Source organism: Bactrocera neohumeralis, chromosome 6 (genome assembly GCF_024586455.1).
Source record: "Bactrocera neohumeralis isolate Rockhampton chromosome 6, APGP_CSIRO_Bneo_wtdbg2-racon-allhic-juicebox.fasta_v2, whole genome shotgun sequence".
Taxonomy (NCBI): Eukaryota; Metazoa; Arthropoda; class Insecta; order Diptera; family Tephritidae; genus Bactrocera; species Bactrocera neohumeralis.
Genome location: NC_065923.1, coordinates 21,446,760 through 21,464,008, shown reverse-complemented (window position 1 = coordinate 21,464,008; position 17,249 = coordinate 21,446,760). Strand labels below are relative to the sequence as shown.

Sequence of the window (17,249 nt, the reverse complement as noted above, 5' to 3'; positions counted from 1 at the left end):
TGAGAAATTTACTCTGAAGCAAGTAAGAAAACTTGTATATTTTACAACAAAACAATAAGTTGTCTACCAAAGCACTCGTAAAACTAATTGTATATATTACAGTTAGTTTGTATCCTTTTTCTGTTACATGTTTGCTCATTCTCGCTTTTTCTTTTACGACATTTTATTTATTTATGTGCGTTGCGCTCCCAAAGGAGCAGCAATTCATTCAAGTTTTTTTTTTGTTTTGTTTTTCTGCGTTTACCAAATACTCGCACTCGGCAAATTTTATTAGATATCTGCTGCTCCTGTTTTACTAGCTACTCTTTCGTTAAAGTTATTTGTCGCTGGCATTTCTTGTGCCCTTTCCATTGCGTGTAGTATTTGTCAAATGCTCAAATGCTATTGTTGTTGCTGTTTGTTGGCGTTTTTGGTTTTTGGTTTTGTGTCTCGAAGGGTTGGAAATTATTAATTTGCTTTTATTGATTGATCGCGCGTTCGCTTTTCAAGCATTCGCTTTATTTTCCAACACGACTAAGGCACATACAGACAGACAAGTTTTGGTTTTGTATAGAAATTTTCAGCGTTGCATATGTTGAGGGGATAAAATGAGGAGTTTAAAGGAGTTTAATGGATTTTTTTATTGAGTGTCGCTACTAAGGTAGTTTGTATGAGGTCTGCTGGCTTTATTTTGGTATTGAAAAGTTAAGCAAGCAAATTTATTTTGAATAAAATATATGTGATTTTATTGAAAAAATATAATTCATATTTTTTTTGGTACGCAATCATAACGGAAATGGCACTTTTCATGCATTTTAACTTGGCACATATGTTTTTGATATTTTTGTGTATTTTACTAACTAAAACACAATCATTAAATACGTTGGCAAAAACCCTTTAATTAACAACATATAGGAAATTGTCTGTCTAAAGGATGAAAAATAAAAATGTGTTACATTTTCACACACACACTCACACACATACTTGTATATATATTACATTTGCTAATGTCGCCCTTTGCTTTTGTCAGACAGCAGCTTTTTTTCGTTGCCACTGCCAATCGTTAAGTAGGCCTTTACACTTTGCTTGCCTTTAGTTGAGTTGTTGACTTATTTTTACCTTTTCAGCATAGACACTTGCACGCAATTTCTTCGGCAAAAAGCGTTTAGATAAATTTTACTTGAAAACGTTGTTATTACTTTGCTCCACTCCTTGCAATATGTATAAGTATTTTCACAGAGTAGTATATATGTATATTTTTCACGAAATTATTTTCACTGCCCTTAGTATATACATATATTAGAGACTTTTTCCACTGTGCAACACACACGCACGCACTTTTCTTTAAATTTCAACGAGCTAAAATGCTTCTTTTTCAATTTTTTGCATTGCGCTTTTCAGCCAATTTTCATTTTTCAAGGCAACACCACTGCTTTTCCTGCTTATTTACTTGTCGCAACACAAAAAATAAGAATCTATAATTTTTTTTCATATATATGTATTTTTTCAATATTTTTTTGCTTGCCTTCCCTTGATTGTGGGAGCACCCCAATACTTTCGTACGCAGCTGAGCTCTACCGACGTCCGTTTGCAGCTGTGGCCGTTACTCCACTAAACGTTTGGCAGCGCACGGTCGTCACAAGTTTTCCAAGCACACACATCGGCAGCGTCGCGCCGAGTCCAATAGACGAACTAATGACGAATGTGTAAGCACACTTTTCCTGTACGAATTGCTCTCGCACTAACCTTCGCGCGTGCTATGCTCAAGTTTTTGCTGCGTGGAAAATCGCTCGGCGTTTAGCTTAGCTCGCATTTATAACTGTATACTCGGCGTTTGTTTCCGCTCGCATATATACTGTTCATACGCGTGGCTCGCACTCTCTGCGTCACTCTTCTCGTCACTACTGTTCTCTATTTTGTAGCCGCTCTCATTAAATTGCCTCAAGTTTTGCGACTCTCCATCATTTTCGCTTTGTCTCTCTGCAAGCTTTGCCATTTTTCGGCTTTTTCATTGTCACAGTCATTTGCTGGTTTGTTTGTTGTGTTTGTAATAATTTTTCCCTTTTCGGTTTTTCGCTTATTTTTGTTCATTTCGTTTTGCTCTTGAGTTTATTATTTAATTTGTGCATTTCTTTTGCTTTTTGCCGTAATTTTTGTTGTGATAGCGCGTTGGGAAAGCGGAGCGCATAATTTCCGATTGTTTTCATTTTCCATCCTCCTTTTCGCTGCTTTTCCTGCTGGCTCATTCGTTTGTGCCATCATTTGTTGTGTGTGTGTTAGTGCATGTGAAAATTAGTCCGTCGCTTCTGCTATCTTGAAGCTCTTTGTTCTTGGTGGCCTTACCACCGTTGCTACAGTGGTATGTTAGTGATGAAAATGCGTTTGAAAATAAGTCTTCGTTAGGGTGAAAATCTTACCTCTTTTTTGCTCTCATTTTAGAAATTTAACTATAAGATGTCATTAAATTTGTTCAGTGACCTTTAAAGTAATCAGTTCTTCTTCTTCTCCTCCATCGCTTACAAAAAAATAATCAGTTCATCACTGAAAATTATCAAGAAGAAATCAAATAACCACATTTCTCCTTCCTTTCTCTTAGTAACTTTCTCACAGAGGTTTTAGTTAATAGGCACAATAGCTGTTAAATCATATGTGATGGTCTTCGAAAATAACTCACAAATGTTGATTAAGGCCCTCAGCAGTATTACTAAATTATGTTTCAAAATATTAACCAACAAAAGTTTTTCAAAAATAGACCGATAACTACAACTGCTTCGAAGCTACGTTAATCCTTTCAGCCCCAAAGTTTCTTACAAGCAATTTCTATGTTTAACATCGTTTAAAAAGGTCACACAAAAACTTTGTATTGATCAATTTGACGTTAAGAGGCAGATTATAAAAAAATAATTAAAATACTTAAGAGATAAATTTGAAAAAAAGAATAACCGCACAGTTTTACGAACAAATAGTAAAAGAAAAAAATACAAGTGAAAAAATTGGAAAATATTTGGCTATTGTTCGGCTAGATTTTTTTGTTTGTGCAAGTTGCTTATAAGCAGCTTTGGGCTTTTATTTCATATAAATATTAAAACAAGTAAAACGCGAAAAGGGCTGTGTGATGCATACATACAGCAGATTATGAAGATGGACTGGGACAAATCTTCCGAAGAAGATTATGATCAAGACGATGAGCTTCTGGAGGAAGATTTGAATGAGATTTTAGAAAAAGGTGAATAATTTGATATTAATATACTAGAAAGTACTACCAAACAAGAAATTTCTAAAGAAAAAGTTGATGTATCCCAATTGAAAGGGAGAAAAAGACCAATCGACATTTAAGTTGTTACTTGGAAAAAGTCCGAAATCTTTTTTTTACTAGGTTAAGCCAATTCAATATTTCAATACGTTTTTCTTAATGATGCTTTAATCAAAATGTATTCCCACCAAGAGTCCGGCAGTGTTTCAAATGATGATATATTGGGGGTAGTTCACTGGCGGTTTTTAGAATGGCATGGTCCCAATGAAGTAACCGCAATAACACATCTATTATTATCTGTTAAGCCCCACAAAAGGGGATTGAAAATCTTCACGCGCTCAGATTCGTCAGAAATTATTTATGACTTGCCCTATGGGCTCGGCATATCATCGGGCATTGCCTTGTACTTAGCATCCGCAGTACCAAAATTTAAAAATTACAAACTGTATTTTGATAATTGGTTTATTTCAGTAAGCTTTCCGACGGCTCTAAATTAAATGTGGATATTTTGCCTCAAAAAGCCGAATGGAAAGTGTGAACTAAAGTCTGAGTCAGACTTGAGAATGCTTGACCGGGAATCGTATGAAATGAAATGCAAAGCTAATTTCGGCATTGCCGCAGTGCGATGGCCAGTTCAGTTATTTTCCACATTTGTGGGAGATGAACCAATCGGGACATGTAAGCGTTGGAATGGGAAAGAAATAAATTGTTCAAGTTCCGAGACCGGCTATTGTTTCAAAATACAGTAAACACATGGGAGAAGTTTCTCTTGCCGATAAAGTGAAACATCGTTCCAATAAGTGGTACATGAAAATATTTCACTGGAGCCTCCGGGGCGTCTAGTTCGAAGCGTCGTCATGTTGTTGATATGATATATGATGAAATTGATCATTGGATAATTTGGGGAGAGAAAGGACGAAAGGCCGTTTTTGTAAAACTGGAACACCTCTTTCCCTTGTATACATATTTTTTTCTTTGCATGTATTTTTATCACTCAAATACTGCCCTAGACGCTCAAAGTTGCTTATAAGCAACTTTAAATTTTTTTGACCGGACCATGCTAGAGAGGTAAAACTTTTTTTGGGAGTTAAAAATTCTGACAGTTTTTTTAAACGCGGTCCTGATATGAATAAGCTGACATCTACAGATCATATCGTCACCTGAAATGCAAAATAACGTAACAACATTTTCGAAAATTTACAGTGGCATGAATGAAACCCGAAATAAAATGGAACATGAGTGAAGCAAAGTTTTAATATTGGTTAAAACTGGTTTATATCTGACCGCAGAACCTGAAAATGTTGAACATATGTAATATATTGTATATTATGTAATTTGAAGTAGTGAAGCGTAATCAATAAGACACTCAATTTCGAATTTTTTGATGATACGTTATTTTGCATTTCAAGTGACGATATGTACTATAGCGACATCTTTCGGAATTTACCAAAGTGCGAACGATAAGTAAAACATGTTGGAAATCCTGAAACATTTTCTGGAGTAACATAAGTGGAGATAAATTTGTTTGGGGTACCTTCTCACAGTGACCCAAACAATAGATGCTGAATTTCACCAGCAGTCATTGGTAAAATCCTGTACCTTAAGAACAACTCACCGAATTTCAAACAAATTGCCTTGTCCTTGTTCTCAAATACCCAATATGATGATATATAATTATTTCCGATTCTCTGATTGACTTTTTGCTGATATTACCAAATATATTAAAATTGGCCGCTTTGTAGTTATATTTCTTTCCTGTGTGTCTTGAAAATTGCGATAATATAGAAAATTCAGTTCCCCTCGAACTTACACTTTACTTAGTTGGGGCCGTTTTCTCCTTCGTTCTCTTAATATTTGGTTAGCAACAATCTGTCAGTTAAGTTCTGTTTAATCAAGACTATATTTACTCAATGTTAGGTTAACAACAATCTGTTAGCTAAGTTCTAGTTATCCTAACCAAGCCTACTACTTCTCCCGGTTTTTTAAAACTAAGACTCCTTCTTCGGCAAAGTTAACCACATTTCCTTCGAATTGAATTTCCTAAAGATCGTAGTCTATCTAGAAACAAAATTCTCCATTGAGAGTGAGTGAGTAAGCGGCAACGCATTTATATTATGCCTTCAGTTTAATGTTCGAACAGAAATTATTCGAACTTAGCAAAGACACAAACCTTAGCAAATGCATTTGCTTCTTATGTGAGCCCTGTTAAATACACAGGGTGGTATTTAGACTAAAATATGTATTAAATTGCACATACTTACATACATATATGATATGTGTCAAGTATTGTAGTTTTATTATTAAAAATTGAAATAGGTATCAGACGAGACAAATCGATTTTGGATGTCTGTCTCACTGCCCGTTTGTGAAGGAGATAACAGTAAAGCTTGAGAAATCTAGGTTTAACTCGGGAGATGTCTAAATAGGCATTAAGAGAAAGTTGGTGTGTTATATTATATAAAACATAACTCAAAAACAAAACAAAATACTAACGGACGTGGACGCCAGTTGTTCTTTCTTTTCGATGTTTGGAATATTCTAAGTGTAGCCAGGACCTTTTCCGCCTGGTCTTTCCAATGGAGTGGAGGTCTTCCTCTGCCTCTGTTTCCCCCGGCGGGTACTGCATCGAATACTCTCAGAGCTTGGGTATTTTCATATATTCGGACGATCGTACTGTCGATTTAGAGACCAAATATCATATCATATAAAATAATCAACCCATTTGAACTAAATCCTTAAAAAATTATCATTAAATTCAATAAAGTCAATGAAAAAGAAATTCATTTCGAATACCAACTATTTTTTTCTCCTTATAATATATATAGTACATACATATGTAGTTTCAGTATCTACACAACTGAAACCATTCAATAGCTATTTTCCTGACATGATCTCACGAAATATTTCACAACAATTTTTTTTTAACTCCTACAAATTTGAGTGAGTCTCTTAATATATCATCTGATCAAATTTGACTCGTACTGATCGTCTACGCTCGTTTTCGCATTTAAACTTTTAACCAATTATATATACATATAGATATCATCTCATATTATCATATTTATCATATGATCAAATTTGACTCAGACTGTTCGATAAAATATTTTTTTTTGATTCGCACAACTTTTTTTCCAAAGGAAAAAAATCTTAATTTGCTTAAAAATAGTCCTATAAGCATCAAAAAGAAGCAGAGAAGCTCAACATCTCTTATGGATCGACTCAACACTTTTCGGTTAATGCTTCGGGTATGAAGCGTGTCAAAGCTAAACTCGTACCAATAAACCCAAATCGTTTACTAAACGACGTCGAGTAAAAATCACAAAAGATATGCTTGACAACATAGTTGCGGACCCTACAATCATCAAAAGCATCAATACTGATGACGAGACGTGAGATAATGAATCTGATGGCGAAAGTAATCAACAATGTGGCAAATGGTGCTGCAAAAATGAGTCGAAACCAAAAATCGCTGAAGGCGCTAAAAACTTTTTTCTCACCTATATTAATATTATACGAAATTTACGCGGTTATGTATTAAAAATTTAATACATTGTTTGTTTTTTTTTTGTACAGTTTAGTAAACATGAAAGCGTAATCTTTCCAACAATCAAGTTTTCAGCTCATTAAATACAACACAACATGATAGATTGCTACCGTAAACCAGCTTGTTAATATAAGCTCTACAATTTTCGTTTAAAACCGCCAGGCATGACCTAGTAAAGTTATCAAATCCTAAAAAAATCGTCAGCAGTAAATCAACAGATTAAGTCAAACAATAAAAATTCCAAGCGCTGAATATGAAATTGGGAAAATCCCTAAAACGTCTAGGCCTATTAGTAACACATGTGTGAAAGCTATTTACGTTGCTTGCCAAAAATATGCGTTCATTTGGCTGCAATAAAGCCACGAGCCTACGGCGACGCATTTTGCGCTAACAGTAAACAAAAATAGCTTAAGTCGATTCAAGCGAAAGATAAAAAGTTACAAATTATTTTGATTTACACGCAAAGTCATGTCATTTTGAATTGTGTAAGACAAAGCCGTCATTCATAACTACTTGTGGCGAAGCTTCCAAACTTGCTTGAGGTAGAGTTGTAACATTTTCCAATATAAGCGGCATTTTCTTGCTTATCCACTTACATCGGTTTTCATGTTAGGCACTGAAATCGTAAAATTACGCTTGAGTAACAGATATGTATGCTTAGTATGCCTAGCATTCAATACTATGTATCAGTTACAGTTGGTCTAAGCCCATAAAATTGTATGTGGTCAGCATTTTGAAGTCATAAAATCAGGCGTCTATTGTATAATGCCTACGAGGGAGTCATTACCTATGAAATAATTGCATACATTTTTGGAGATTTCAGGGGAATACTACTATGGTAGTTAATTATGCTGGCTCCAAGGCGGAAAATTCCCCATTTACTGACACTGCTCTGTCGAAGAAAGCTATGCTGAAGATCGTGTTAAAATTGGGATTCTTTCTCACAATCCTCATATCTCATTATAGTCAAACCAATCCCCTGGCAGAGAATACTCAAAGAGTTTATTATATGGATGAACTCTCTGTTCTTTTATCTGGTTACCGGTATAATCCTGGTTTTTTAGCGGAGAACGCGGAGAGAAAAATTTGTTTGTAATGTAAAATATACCAGTACCATTCTTTTGTAGAGGATAATGTTGGGAAATTTATATTAAAGAAGAATTGTTGCCATTTCGTCAAAATGAAGACTTTCTTTCAATATTAAGTACAATAAAAAGATGACGGAGGGAAATCAAAAAGACGACAATGAGATCATATTGTATTTTACCAGGCTTGGAAATAAATTTTGGTGTTAAGACAGTAGAATCGTCTCAAAAATAATATACAAGTAGTCCGTAGTATAGGCAATTTAGTGCAAACTCAAAAGTATTTATAATGGGTTGTCAAAAAAGTCTTGCGGTATTTTTATTAATTTTTTTTTTTATTGAAATTGAAATGAATTTTTGATGACTCATTTACCCAGCTCTTGACCGATGCTACGGCTGCTACTATGCCGGTCTCTTTCGACCAATTCAGCGATTTTATCGCAATTTTCGACGACAGGCCATCCGGAGCGTGGCGCATCTTCGACCACCTCTACACCAGAACGAAAGCGTTGAAACCATCGTTGTGCGGTGCAAATGGAAACTGTATCGGGTCCATATACTGCACAAATTTTATTGGCGGCTTGAGATGCATTTTTGCTTTTATCGTAGTAGTACTGTAAAATATGCCGTATTTTCTCTTTATTTTGCTCCATGTTTGCGACGCTATAACTCAAGAACGACTTAAAAGAAACGTCAATCAATCAAACACGTGTTAGCGCATGAAATGAGCTTTCCGAAAAGGTATAGCATGACCCGATGCGACGAATAAAACTAAAACTACGCGCTTTCAGCGCCAACTAGCGAAAATACCGCAAGACTTTTTTGACAAACTAATATATAGCACCATGAACTGCGCAGTACGGACGGGGGGATATTCAGAGAATCTTGATATATCTTAGTCTCGCTATCCGGCTATCAAACGCAGCTAGCTGCTTCCAGGTGAAAGTACCGGACATTAAGAAGACTTGTGGAGTTCTACTGGGTAACTACGGGAGGATTCAGAAAGTTACCATATACACAGATAACCAAGCGGTATTGCCAGTCTTGTCTCGAAAAAGACTAATTTGTAAATGTACCGGCAAGTCAACTCCACTTGTTCCCAATCACAGGAACATTTTCGGCAATAAAAAGTCAGACGAGTTGATTCCACTCAGAAACAATTTTCGACGAATTCAAGACAGAGATAATCACCAGGAACGATCAAGAGTTCGCTAAGTACACAATTTGAAGAAATAACTCAGAACAGATGGAAATCAACTATAACTAAATGCAAGATAACAAAGCAGATATGTTCAAAATATGACAAGACATGAACCGAGGACTTATTGAAGTGGAGTATTGGACGTTTGGAAAATATGCGCTAAAAATGGGAACTCTCTATAATAATACTTGCCGCCGCTGAAAACTTTAAGGGAAAAAGAAAACAGTTCTACTTTTTCTCTGTGACTGTCGAGCTCCGACGAAGAACTCTTGAAATCCATCAGGTACCAAATCTTAAGCCGGAGAAACGAAGTATTAAGATTTAAGGGTCTAACGATAGTGTATTAAAATAGCGCATCTAGCGCTAATTGAGTCTGAAGGGGTTGAACTTCTACTTATCTACCTACCATATACAGCATAATATCAGATTCACTGCTTCGAAATCGGAGAAAATTTTACAGGTTAAAAAGTAAGCGATAAAGGTCGCTGGAGTAAAAATATTAAGATGGGTTCCTTTTGAATTTTATACGGAATAAAATTGTGTATTCGAGAGAAAAATCAAAAAATTGTTCATCTAGATAGGCTTCATAACATATCTATAATTTTGATAAGATAAACACCTTTCAAAGTCCTGGGATAAAGATTTGGTCTAGATGACCAATTGGTCGACCTATTTGGTGATTTATTTCAGTTTCCGAATAACATAATCGTTTTACGTCGTCTCACCATTGATGGTTGCCTCGAGCTTCATCCAAAAAAATATGCTTGGAGAACTAAGAACAGTTGAAAATAGTAAGTCACACAGAGAAAGACCAAATGTTTCGCTGCTTTGACATTTAACTCTCTTGGAAATTATATGCCTCTAGAATACTCTCTATAACATAAGCGTAGAAAAGAACCAACATCATTTCCATAATTTTAATTGAAGCATATGGTCTCACAAATAATAAATAATTGTAATATCAAATTCACTGCTGCGTGATATGTGAATCTTCTATTTTTCTGCCCACCACTCTATTCGTTCGCTCTATTCCCCACTCTTCGTTGATTTCAACGAAATTTGAGTTATGATTTCAAAAGTTTCGTGCAGTTCTTTCTAAGCATATAACGATCTTGACTTCACTAAAGTTGACTGCATAATTAAGACGACCATTAAAATCATATTGTAATCAATTCATCTGAATCGACAGTCCGAGTTAATAAGCGGCGCCAATGACAAACAAAACAGACAAAAAATTAATGTTATCTTTTATATTTTCAAACACAATTTGAATTTAAATTTTGCATAACATTTAAAGGCAGATAAAAATTCTTCCAACACATGACAACCACAGCATTGTTGGAGCACAATGTCAGGGCAGTAAACGCATACACCACAATGACTAATCATTACGGTTCATTGCTACTTCATACGCGAGCAGCGCTAGGTTTGCGAAAAACTTTAAGTATACATATATATATATTACATATATATTTATATTTAAATCAATATAATAAATGCATGTATGTTTTTGCTACTGTAAAGAGAAGGCGAAATTTGAACTCTATGATGGTCCCTTTGCATATAAGTTGCACACACTAACTATTTGTCGAAGAATTTCTAAAGAACCAAAAAAATTAATTCGCAAAAATTTATAAATAATTATAAGGTTGGTTATATAGGAACTATGGAAAAGATGAATAAAGCTGTATAAAAGCGAAACAATGAGTTGAAAGCTCTTTGGCAACGACCTTCGTGTTTAACAAATTTAAAAGAAAAGAAAATACAATAACTGTTAGGCTTGATCATTAGCAAAAAATTAAACAAAAACGCAAAAAAAAATAAAAAATCACGAAAACAACGAAAAAATTCTTTTGCTATGAAAGCGCGTTTGCGGCTTATGAGTAATTTACAGATCATAGTTAGAATGTCTTATGTTAGTGAACTTCTGATGAAACCGAAAGTGAGTTCATGCGGTTACGGTGAGTCATTAAAATAGTCTTCGACGTTAACCTAAGACATCTAATACACATAACGAACTGTTAATTAGTGTTATACCCAAGGAATACATGCTTAGATCCATTTGAACCTTTAACCAAAAAAAATAGAAAAATCACGAAAACAACGAAAAAATTTTTTGCTGAGATGAAAATAAAGAAAGATTAAAAGATCATAGAGAATGTCTTATGTTAGTGAACATGAAACCGAAAGTTTCATGTGGTATTACGAGATCATAAAAATAGCGACGTTAACTTAAGTAATGAATAATGACCCAAATAACCCTTTGATTAAAAACACGAGAGCCCCACCCCACAGAAAATAGTTTAACGGCGTCAAATGGCACGTACGAGGCGGCCAATTGACTGAGCCATTTCGTGAGATAACACGTTCATCAAACTTGGTTTTCAATAAATCGATTGTGACGTTCGCTGTGTAGCTTGTGGTGCCATCCTGTTAGAACCACATATTGTCCAAGTCCATATCATCCAATTCGGGCCAAAAATATTCGGTTATCATTGAGCGGTAGCGATTCTCATTCACAGTAACATGCTGGGCTTAAACATCACCGAAGAATGACGGCGCCAGCCCATAAACCGCACCAAACCGTAATTTTAACGGGATGCAATGGTGACTCATGGATTGCGAGTGGATTGCTGCCTGATCAATAACGCATATTTTGCTTATTGACGAAGCCATTCAACCAGAAATGAGCCTCATCGCTGAAGATGATTTTTCGATGAAAATCCGGATCATTTTCAAGTTGTTGCTCAGCCCAATTCATGAACATACGACGATTCTAGTGGCCAGTGGCTATAGTTCTTGCGTCAGTTTGATCTTGAAAGAATGCCAGAAAAGATCTCCAAGTCTTGAGGACGACGTGTGGAAGACTGATTTGGGTCTTCCTCAATTGATGCGCTAGCGGCAGCAACATTCTCAACACTAGGGTACTTCTTTACCTCACTGGCACAGGAACATATGATACTGTTTGCTCTGCCTATCGTCCCTATTGAAAAAACAGTTACTAGAAAATTAGACTTGCTGAGTGTTGCTGCAATATGGCGTATAATACCATATCCGCAGTGACGCTGAGCTTGACTCCAAAGGCTTAGAATTTGAAGTCGGTTGGCCGTAGGCACTCCATCATACTTCACTTGCATAAATGGTGACTGAATATCGAGTATAATCTTCAGAACCCTTTCTGATGGGGTTTTCATAGCGTCTGTAATCTTAAGCATACTGACCAATTGCACCTCTTCTAAAGGCATTATTTGATTAGCGCCTGCCACAAAGCCAACGCCGCACTAAATATGTTAGTATGGAATAAATGACATTTGTGTAGAGCTAATAATGGGTTGTCAAAAAGTCTTGCGGTATTTTTATTGAATTTTTTTTTTTATTGAAATTGAAATGAATTTTTGATGACTCCTGCCCAGCTCTTGACCGATTCTACGGCTGCTACTATGCCGGTCTCTTTCGACCAATTCAGCGATTTTATCGCATTTTTCGACGACAGGCCTTCCTGAGCGTGGCGCATCTTCGACCAGAACGAAAACGTTGAAACCATCGTTGTGCGGTGGAAATGGAAACTGTATCGGGTCCATAAACTGCACAAATTTTATTGGCGGCTTGAGATGCATTTTTGCCTTTATCGTAGTAGTACTGTAAAATATGTCGTATTTTCTCTTTATTTTGCTCCATGTCTAAGTTCCCGAATATTAGAACCTCAAACCGTACGGTTGACTTTATATAAAAAATAGAGGCTATTTTTGCCAGCATGTGTCTTGCGCCCAAAAAAAGGGTCAAATCGATTCAATACTTCCCTATTTGAACTATCATATACCATATAAAGCTTTTTGAACTTCATATACTTCGGTTAGGGTATAAGAAATCTTAACAAAGTTAGGTGAAGAGACTTTCTAAATAGCTTGGTACAGAAAATGGCTTGATGCTTCCTACCAGACTTTCCTTTAGTACCTACACAGTAACATTGAGCCTATGAGTTGACTGGATAGCTATTGTGGCTTAGCGTATGAATTAAATGAAAAATGATTTCTTCGAATTTACAATAATCGAATACTTCATTAACCATTCGTTTCAACACTAATCAATGCGATTTGCATATGTTTGGCGACAGTGTAAAACAAAGAATGGCGTGTACGCGTATTGTCCAAACCAAAGAAACGTGAACAAGACAAGCCATGAAGAAGCAGGCGAGCGAGAAATGAACTAAGGCTACCGAGATGGTAAGTATACAAGCATAAATATTCAAATATGTACAAACGAGCATGTCTTTTAGCAAATAACTCTAGAAACGAGTCGGTCATAAATAATCGATATTGGCCAAAGGCAGTTTGTCAACTTCCGGAGTTGTTTAAATTTCCGGTTTTTCATAGTCAACTACCCAAAAATGTCCATAATAACTTAATGTTTGTTTGTAAAAGTCAACAGCGATTTTCGTCGTCGTCGTCGTTGATAAATAACGTCGCGTGTGTAGCCAATCAGCCGAAGTAATAATGCGCTTGTGAAGCAGAGAAAACACACTCGCTTAACAAGTGTTTGGTAATCTCACAGGTGGGCTAGTGTACCGCTGCCGTGCGTCGGCAACTGACAACGGCGCTGAAATGTCAATCGACATGCTACTTCGTGACATGTTCTATTCTAATTTATGCTCACATACCAATTGTATCGCAAAGCAATTAAAAGTGTAACACATTGCGAGCGGCGACACGGAACTCGTTACTCCGTTAGCATGTCAAATCGGCGTAATATTTATTCGAGCTAAAAACCTAAGTACAACAAGCTAACAAATAAAGTGATTTGCGCAGATAAATGGTCAAATATGTAACTTTTCAACAAGCTTATTTATTTTGTTGTCGCGATTTATCTGCAACTATGCCATATTGGCTAATTGAGCTAGCAACAGTTGCGACAAGTTAAGAGAACCGTAAATGGTTGGCAATTATGTATTATTCTTGTACTTTTGCATAGGAATGCAAATCAATATCAGAAATTATAGTGCAGACTTTGAAAAATAATGTTTTATTTATAAAAACTCATTGAAGCTTTTTAAATAATTTGTACTGAGCAGAATGTGGGAACCGATTCTTCCGTTTGTGCCAACCCTTATTATGTAATTGTGACATTATTGTTTATTGCATTGAGATATGTCCCTCACTAACCGATGTAGACGGTGTTAAGTTAACCGAAAGCTCGAAAACAATTCAATTTTCTATAAGGGAGTTATCTACGCTAGTGATCGGACCGATTTTATACAGTTTTGTCACCAAATTGTATTGTGACCTAAGTTTTGTTTTCATATCTTTATAAAGGTATTCGATTCTGGGGCTAAGAATAAAGCAATTGAATTCAGGCTTTATAAAACATGTTTTTGAGAATATAAAATTTTTTTATCTGAACTTTTTGAGACAAAATGGCGTGTATTAGAACGACCTTTTGAATTATCTTCTCGAAGAGGGACCCTATGGATGGTTGTAAGAAAGTTACCAATGGAGATCCAACTCGGTCGCCAATATAAGCGAGGCCCCTCTGGCTATTTCATTGGCTTTCAGTTGCCAGTGCTTTCGCTGTGACCAAGCACTCAAACGAGTCTGATGATGAAGTGGCTTGATGATATTTTTGGTGACGACAGACCCATAGTTAGGGAGTTTTACTACTAGTATTGTCAGTATGGTATTGAAGATAATATTCACATCCCTGAAAGAGATTACACTTCGTAGCAGTACGTCTCCCGCCAAATTAATAGCAGCCATTCTGCCTGAAAAATACTACATAGGTCCGGTAGTCTAGGGCTAAAGTGGACGGAATGCTCCTTGCAGAAAATTCTCCCTCCGATCTTCCATCCTAGCTTCCACCCTCTACGCCTCTTCTTCAGCGACTCCTCCTTATACTCTATCTTATATAGGTAAAAGAGCAAAGATGAAGGCGCACGAGTAGCCTATGCGACGTTGAGATCCAAAATTTTAGGAATGCAGTTGAAACTGAAAGCAAATCAGTAATTTAGCTGAACATAAATACTAGTCTGTTTAATGCGCCTAATGTTCCTTTTTAATATAAAAATTTTCAAAATTTCAAAATTATGAAAAGTTAGCGCGTTCATAATCCTATCTCAGCTGTTTTGAAACCACTAAAGATAACTTGTTGAAAATGTTTGAACTGATTTTTGTTTCTCCTTCTCTTACAGCTTGTCCCTCCTATTTTTGAAAGCTGGACGTCTTCAAGCGGCTACTTCTTCGAAGTTTGGCAGTAGAGGTACAGTTTATGGGAAATGCCAATCCCACGAAACATATTTCAGAAATTAGATGATTTCGTTACGATTCACAGCTATTCGTTTACATCGAACTTCTTTTTTTATCCAGTCCTATTTTAGTGGTCCCAAACGGATTTCTGCGCACTGCCTAGTTTCTGTGCAATGGAGAAAATGCCAATATGATAGTCGACGATTTCCATTATTTATCGATATTTTCGACAATTGGTCTTCCATAACGGGTTGCATCTTTGACATCAAAATTAACGGAAGCGAATCGACGAAGCCATAATTGGGCATGATTTACGGTTTCAGAGTAAATTTACACAATTCACCAATAAAAACTTTTTTTTGACATCAGTTAACAACTGGCTTAAGTGATTTCGCGGTTTCAGAGTAAATTTAAGAAAACCAATAAAATTTTCAGTCAACTGGCTTAAGTTTTCGCCTTTGTTGAAGAAAATCTGTAGTTGATCTTTGTTGGATTATTAGAGCCATCAATTGAAAAAATATATATATTTTTTGCTCGACCTTAAATATAAATATGGATGCAGCATTTAATTTTATTAAAACAGTCTCAGAAGCTCTCAACCTGAATAACTTAAATGTTGCCCCATTAATTTTATATTCTTCCACATTTTTTTATTCTTCCAAAAAAATTTCGTAACGTTCAAAATAATCCGCGTCTGTTAAAACGCGCTTTAGCGAACGCGGTTTCCACTACTCAAAACAGTCGGAATAGTTTTTTTTTCGGTAAAGCCTTCAAGACGGTCTTCGGCTCCGCTTTTTTCTCCTCAATCGTGTCAAAACGTCGTTTTCGCCTTTTTGAGTTTGCCAGAATTCTCAATGTAGTTCCAGAACGATCTGAGTTGGTTTTTTGACAAAAAAAAAGTGGCGAAGATCTTCGTGATGAAGGTACCTGGAGTTGTTCGTCCATAATTTCAGCAAATTTTAGCTTGAAGCACAACTACGGATAACGCTCAAAGAAAATTATTTGTTGACAACAAAGGAAGGAATGGAATTAAAGTGCACCACACCACGAAATCATCTCACCTTACTTTATATCAGCACTAATATATCTAAGTTAGATTTGGCCTTATTAACATTACCTAAGTGCGCCTTCTGTCACATAGTACAAAACTGCTATTAAGAAAAAACCAAAAAAATAAATAAAAATAAATATTAATGAATTAGGAATATACGCACACAAATACAAAGAAGAAGAGGAAAATTTTAAGCTAATTTTAGGAACCAAAACAATAAATAACCAACACGAAATAGCAGATAAATTTTCTAAAAATAACTGAAGACAATTGAAAAGCCACAATACAAAACCCGAAATGCAAGCTGTGATGAAATATGCAAATATGCGCATGTGTGTGTATGTATGTCAGCAGATGCAGCAGCAGGTTGCGCTGTCGCACTGATACGTCAGGCTGAAAAAATGCCGTTGGCTTTTTGGAGCAACATCCAAATGTTGTGTGACATCACAGCCAGTGGCTAAAGCAACAAAAACACAAGAACAACAACATTAACAGTGCAAGAAGCAGTAAGAGCAGCTGGTAAAACACGCGCACGTTGCTACCGGCGCGTACTCGACAATGCAACAAAAACAACAAGCAGCCAAAGCCAACAATGTTCGCAGCTATTAAACGACAAGCCAAGCCGGTCGGACGACAAAGTCGACAATAATCCATCTGGTCAAATGCATAAGCACGAAATTTCGGGCGACTCACAAATTTCCGTTCACAGTTGGAGCGGAGTTGGAGCAAAGTTATCGCGTGCAAGTGGCGAGCGGCCGAAATTCGTATAAAAATGGAATAATTAATTAACTAAAACGCTTTGGTGTGCGCGCGAGTGCGACTGTGAGGCAAACGAAACAAAAAGCGCTCAAAACCAGTTCAAAGCCAGACGCAAAAAAATAAAATAAATTCAAAGCAAAT

General features: G+C 36.2%; 1 protein-coding gene across 10 annotated transcripts in view; it reads right to left on the bottom strand.

Annotated features, from left to right (window-relative positions):
• LOC126763101 (potassium voltage-gated channel protein Shab) overlaps positions 1-1,602 on the bottom strand; it is a 225,180-nt gene extending 223,578 nt beyond the window's left edge. For 6 of the 10 annotated variants that reach the window (XM_050480319.1, XM_050480310.1, XM_050480314.1 and 3 more), the window contains exon 1: positions 1,099-1,602. The gene's annotated coding sequence lies outside the window, so the exon portion shown is untranslated. Of the gene's footprint in view, positions 1-978 lie in introns of all 10 variants that reach the window. The other 4 variants (XM_050480317.1, XM_050480321.1, XM_050480311.1 and 1 more) reach the window with 3 other exon arrangements.
• Between the last annotated feature and the right edge of the window lie 15,647 nt (positions 1,603-17,249).